Source organism: Blennius ocellaris (assembly GCF_963422515.1).
Source record: "Blennius ocellaris genome assembly, chromosome: 8".
Classification (NCBI taxonomy): Eukaryota; Metazoa; Chordata; class Actinopteri; order Blenniiformes; family Blenniidae; genus Blennius; species Blennius ocellaris.
Window position 1 is genome coordinate 25,810,674 of NC_137657.1, and position 7,243 is coordinate 25,817,916.

Sequence of the window (7,243 nt, forward strand, 5' to 3'; positions counted from 1 at the left end):
ACAACAAAAAGCAAACGAGCAATGATTTGGTAATGAAAGTAGCCACTAGTGAAAATCAGACCTGTTTTGAATTGGAAACACTACAAATCAGTGTCTGTATTAGTGTGTTGGAAATATAAAATGATAAACCAACGTTTATGCAGCTTAACCTTAGCCTAAATGGAAAGACAACCTGCCGGTGGTGTCCCCCTCATGACGGTGATATTTCAGACTCAGAACAGGTTCTTATTTAAGAAACTTCCCTCAGTGAACCTGACCGGTCATCACTCATTGATCTGAGTGAACACATTGGTCATGTTGGACAAAACGGCATTAAATTGTTGTTAAAACGTCAATAAATCACAATACCTTACCGATGGTTCCCAGCTATTCACACAGTGTCAGCCGGCTCCGACTTCCACCATTATTGTGGAGAAAGGAGGTCTGGAGAATCTCTGGCTCGATCCAAAACCCATCGTTCACCTCAGTCTTCAGTCACGGGCCACTGATGTGACACTGGGTGAGAATGTGTGTGTCCAATTGATAGAAATTCAGCTTCCCTGAGAAAACGAGGCAGGCATTTAGACTTTAAAACAATCGACCGACCGCGTATTGATACACGACGCAGGAGGGGAAAAAATGACGGGTAATCTTTCCAAATGCTCCGTTTTGGTATTTTGGGACAAATATCATGCACTCTAAACGATGCTCAAGTTTATTCATTTGTCACAAAGACTACGAGCGGGAGAATTTATAAATCTCACGACTCGGGAGGGACGGATCAGAGTCGCTTTGTCTTTCTACTGAACTGGACCAACTTGATGGAGCGACGCGTCGACTCTTGGCAGCGAAGTGCGAAAGTTTGTTTCACGGATAAAAAAAAAAAAAAAAGGTTGTTGGTGGATGGAATGCGTCGTCCATTTGCCAGCAACGGGAGATGTATCGAGCGTCAAGGCGGAACGGATTCAGTCCCGAGAACGTTTAACCGGACTAACGATCCGTCGGTCCAGTTCCTTGAATGGCGACGTGGAGATTTGCATTCTGGGTAGGCTGGAAAGAGAGTGAGCGGTCAGGAGGTCAAGACTCCCTGTGAGTTCCCGGGGATAAACACACAGATGAGATGGAGACTTTCTGAAGCCCGTTGCGCTGTCACAGCCTTAACACAAGTGTGTGTGTGTGTGTGCGTGTGTGTGAATGTGTGTGTGTTTTTGGCATTTCCTTTTGGACTTCGAGAAGCGGTTGACGAAAATCTCTGCGTAGGCGCTTCGTGGACTTTGCTTCTACCTCCGACAGTTCGCTTTGTTTGTTTCGAGTCCCTTAAACTTTGTTACCAAAATGAAGAAGACGCTGGACGAGGTGGAAAGACGACGCAAAGCAAAAGAAGTTCCTGCCGGTTTAAAGAGTACTGTACTTCCCCCATCGACCACAGTCGCTTTTCCCAGTTGGTCCATTGGGTAAAACATGCAGGCCCGTGCTTAATGATGCCTACTTATACACACACACGCGCGTGTACTGGAGGTGTGGGTAGTGAAAAATACTTGAAACGGATTCTTTCTAGCCTTTTGAGGTAGTGTAGTACTAATACCAATGTTGTACAGAATTTCCCTTTAAGATTAACTCCTCAGTTATGAATTTCTACTCCGAAGTGTGACTTAGAGAAAAGGAAAACTATGAAGCAGGAGTGAGTGTATGTAATATAAAGTGTATATCTGTAATCCACTCTTACCAAACCCTTTATCTACAGCGGTAGAAACCAAATGGCATTACTAGTGCACTTAGACTAGGTTAGTGCTTTAACCATCCTCCGTTCTGTCCGGTTCTAGCTGAGAATGTCTTTTCATGGTGCCGGCTGACACTTCGATGTAATATCTGGTTTAGAGTCTTTTTTGTTTTTCTTCTTCTTCTTTTTTTTTTTGGGGGGGGGGGGGGGGGTTTGGTTTTTGTTTAGAGTGATGATATAGATTTGAACGATTTGTCCTGTGGCGGCACGGCTTCTGTCGGTGCAGCAGTGCTTTTTTTAAATTTTTATTTCATAAAGATGTAAGAGCGTGTTTTTAGTCTTTGCTAAACTGTAGGGTTTGTTGAGTAGCTGGCGGCGGCTGGCAGGTCTTCTTCTCTCCTCTGTCAGGTTTTCATCTCTTAAGTTGTATTATTTGTGTCCGTATTTCTTTCTCTTTTTTTGTTATGAACTTCATGATTAATTTACCTTAGAAGACATTATTATTCCAAATGTTTTTTGGTTGATATCTGTATTTATTATCACTTCAAAAAAAAAAGGATAAGAGGACCGAGGCAGACAGGAGTGTTTGTTTTAATCAGATTTCTTTTCTCTGGGCTGTTTTTGTTTTTCTACTGTGTAGTTTGTTTTGGGTTTTTTTTTGTTTTTTTTTCTTTCTTCGTCAAGCCAGCAAGCCGATGTGAAAGCTCTACCTCGTCTGAGCCATTCTCAGTTCTGTTATACTTTTGTACATCATTTCAAACAGATGTAATGTCATGTCCACAATAAAGACACACAAAATGGCACCTGTTGCCACTGTTTCATCTGGCTCCGGCTTGTTTGTTTCAGATGTGCTTCACATTAAGATGAAAAAAATAAAAGATTTACAGCTTTATTTGTTATTTAGTCACCGTGCACAAAGAACCAACATATTGACAGGGTGACGACGCTCAGCTCGCTCTCTGATGCTTTTGTGTGTCTCTCTTGTGTTTCCTGTTTCTGTTGCAGTCACATTATGCCAGGCGATGACAAACGTAAGGTCCGGGGGCCAAAGCCGAACCGCAAGAGGCTCCAATCCGGCCGAGCCAATATTAAACATTTCAAAGAAAACCGATTTCTCAACACTGAGACCCGAGCAGAGTATCACTAGCTCCCACATTGTTGGAAAACTCTCTTCAAAGCCATGTAATCAGGATGAGTTTGTAAAAACATACAGAATGCAATAAGAGAAATTTGATTGGACACTTCACTGTGTTTTACCCCAGAAGGTTTCATTAAAATTGGCTTTATGTTGAGATTGTAATCAGTTTCGGTTGTAATTGTCTGGTTCTTGGGAAAATATCAACATCTTTATCACATATACCCTGCGCACCCGCAAAGAAAACCCTAGTTTAGTTGCAAAAGGTTATCGTGGCACTACTTTACCGTTCCGGCCCACTCGAGATGAAACTGAACTGTACAGAATCGGGCTCCTGAACTAAAATGTGTTTTACACTAAAGCTTTAGGAGACCCTGAAATGGGAAAGAAACTGAAGTACGAAAATAAAAAAAAACACTTCAACTTGATAAAGTCACAGTTAAAACGTTCCTCATGATATTCCCTCGCTCATGCTTTCGTTCTGTTGAGAATCATTTTATGTGTTGATCTTGTGGTCAAATGCCCTGATTAAATAAATAACCTGGTTAAATTAACTTGATGAACAAGGAGCACTGGAACACCCGAAAGTAATACAGTATGACTTTGGCCCCATTTTCACCACAGTGTCTTACTGTAAGTGAAAACACACTGTTTTTGACGTTTTTGTTTCAGGAAAGTTTTCCGTTTACACAACGTTTTGAAAACAATGTCCGTTTACTATGTGTGTGTGTGTGGTTTCTTTAAGTAGTAGTGGATTTCACATTATATTATTGGGAACTTTTAACTCTATTCTATAAATATTCAAATCCTACAAGTGTTGGATCTGTACTTTAACATGCAAGTCTGGGTTTTGATTATATTATCTCTGTTTGTGGATATGTTTTGTTTTTGCTTCACTTGGAGAGAAACAGTGTTCAGCTAAAGCCAAAAGTATTTGAATATAACTTATATAGAAATATCTTAAATATACTTATACTTGTGTTGAGTCTTCATTCATTCCATGATTTTCCATAAATAAATATCGACTATAAGCTTCAGTCTTAAGTTGAAACAAATGTGATTAATCACAATTAATTACAGAAAAATTGTGCAATTAATTAGTTCATGTTTTTTAATCGATTGACAGCAATACTTTAAATATTGAAATCTCTATGTGTGCAGTATGTCTCTGTTATTTGTACGATTTGCCCTGGCTTTGGGAAAATAAATAAAACACATCTCTTCCAGTCCATGCATGATTTTGCTCAGCACTCCATCCAACAACTCTGACTGCGAGCCAATGAACACAGACGCAAAGTCGTGTTCACATTCCAATACGTGAAAACCGGTCCAGTTTGCCATTGATGTCACTCATGGTGTTTATTTTGAGTTGATCACCAGCAAAAGCGCACAAAACACTGAAAGTCAAGCCCTTGGTCCAGAACCGTAGTTAAATCCTGAGCCCGCTACATCCCCGACTCCAGGTTTGTGCCACTAAAAAGCGGCTCCGTGGCTTTGAAGGAGCCTCTACACACAATCTCCATCACCTGCAGAAGAAGGTGGGACGCGGGCCTGACTGATGAAGATGAGGTGAAAACAGATCAGACCTGAGCCGCGCTGCCTGCTGTTCCCTTTCATAGCCCGTGACACGTTTGATGGATCCGGACTTTGATGCCCGGGCCCCGTCGGCACCTTGATGTCCACGTGTGGCCTGGCGGTTGAAGCTGCCAAGCCTCGGCGATGAGAAGAAAAAAAAAAAAAAAAAAAACCCGCACCCTTCAACTCGGAGGGACCACCTAGGGATCGGCTGCTGCTCTGCCAGTCTCTTTCATGCTCGGCGTCGACGTGCACCATCTGTCTGTCGGTTTGAGTGACGGCTGAATGACGGGTTCCCTCTGAGAACATGGCACACAACGCTAATGCCAAGGCAGGCCCGCGGGCTGAGGAGAGACTGCAGCTGCCCGTCACTCTTCCCAACCCCATCAGTCACCGCGGAGGCAGACGTGACGGCCCTGAGCTCCCAGGAAAAACCTGTTCGCTGACATCTCTTCTTTCTGTCACACCGCCGAGACGCCGGCTCGCTGACTGACTGACTGACTGACTGACTGACTGGGGCGGAAAATACTCCCGACGTCAGGCTGACTCACATTTGATGGATAGGTATGCTGGAGAGCGCAGCATAATGTTCTTTTTTTTTTTTTTGTCAAACATCAAATCTCTACCTGTCATGAGAAAAGCTGTTGTTCTCTTTGGAAGTCTTTACCTTTACACAGGTATAACCACAGGGGGAGCGGCACATCACTTTCCTCCGTGGCAGTCAGCCTTCCTCTTGTATTTTTCTTCATAACATCTTTATAGCTTATCTGTTTGGCTTTAAGTCGGATCCAACTGGTAAAGGTCTTTCAGACAGGATTATTGGATTGACATTTGTGGTGGATATCACTCTGTGTGCCACTTTTAATGACTTTCAGAAGGCGTTTTCTGAGGTGAGATGCTGAGACCAAAACCTTTGGACTGCAATGGAAACACAGAAAAAGCAGGAGGACACAATGATGCTGACGACGAAGAAAAACCTTCCTGTGGCCTCCCTTTTCATGCTTTTAAGTCTTGCCACTTCACAAACCTTGTAATTCGATGTTTTTCCTCCACTAAGCTTTATTCATTGCTGTTGGAGTGCAACAGAGATGTGCTGTTATCCATCAGCGAACACGTTTTACAAGCCGACCGACGACTGAAAATCCATTTCACTGAAATAGTTGGTTTGAACGAGCTTAACATGTTTTGGAAATCACTGAAATTCTTTTCAAACTATTTTCGCTAAAGGCCTATAACAACCAGGAACTCAATGAAGCCAAAATTGTAATGAAATAGTAGTAGATTGTTTTTTACAAAGATGACCAGGAGAGGTTATCGCAGAAAACTAGATTTCTTTCCACGAAATGCTGTTTGTAATGCTATTTCTGATATATGATAGATATTTGAGAAATATTATTACAATGTATCGAATACATTATTACATTATCAACAAGTTATTACATTATGGGCTTTATTACATTGAAAAAAGCCCCAAATTGGCAGATTTGGCATTGTTGGTTGCTACAAGACCTCATACAGTACATGATGTGAAGGACTAAAATTTTCTTTCGTTTTCTTCACTTGTCAGGTTGTCGCTCCGGGTCATCAGGAAAAGTTGTATTTTTCTTCTGATATTGAGTCAGTAGAAACATGATGTGAATCTCTAATCCTTCAGGGATTTCTCTCTTAACAAAAACATGAAAAGTTACTAAACTAAAAATTTGAACTGTCAAACATAAATATTCAAATCAACTTGTGTTGTGCTGGATTTATTCTTCGGCTGCTCGTCAAGACAGGGCTGCTAATTCTGTCATATTGAGACTTTCAACTTATAGTCATGGTATTACACCAGAGCTGATTTCACTGCACAAGTGTGTTTTCATTATTTTCATTATATTACTTTTACCTAAAACAATCCAGAAAATGTTGATTATTTATGGGACACGTTTGTGTGCGCGCATGCGTGACCAGATCGTTTAATATATTAAAGGGTATTCAGAATTATAAAGAATGATAATAAAGTGTTTGTCTCAAAAATAACGTCAAACATCATCACATCAGTATGCGGTCAATTTTTGTCAATATGATTTTATTATTTTCCTATTTCTTGTCCCGGTTACATGAACACTGAATAAAATAGGCAGTTTATATCCACCAAGATGTGATCTGGTTTATTTCAATGGTTCAGTCCCAAAATGCTTTGCACTGTGACATTTGCTGTTTGCTGTTAGTTTCCACTAACTTTAGCCTTTCAACTATTTTTGAAGTCTTTTAATATGTTTAAAAGAATTTCTGTTTGCAGCACCGACCAGCTTTGCTTCACTTTGTGAACTGACGTCACCGACGTAAAGCTCCGCCTGCAGGAAGTAACCAGATGCGCCGTTTAAACCAGTGGCGTTTAAACCGTTTAAACCTCAAGTCTTCTCTGCAGGCCTCAGAAAAAGATCTGAATCACAGATGTTGATTATATTTTGTTCATGAATACTTTTTAAATAATTCCAAATGGTCTGTCCGCTTCTTCTCATCGCTTCTCCCCGGCTGTGCGTCTTCCAGACACATTAAAGCTTTTAACCAATCACATTTTAGCCATCATCTGTTGCCGGGTAAAGAAATCTGCCTGAGGCCTTCACATTCAATTCTGCAGACCTCTGCAGTGTAAAACGAGTGTCGTCACGCTGCGGCTTCAACCAATCAGATTTTGATATTGGCAACCTGGGCCTTCTAGAAGGCCTAGCAAGACGTCAGTGAATTCAAGCCCTCTGATTGGATGGTCAGAGAGTTCACTCTCCAGCACAATCTGTAGTTAGCTGCATGAACAAAAATATAGTTGTGTTTATTTGATAGTGGTTACGTAA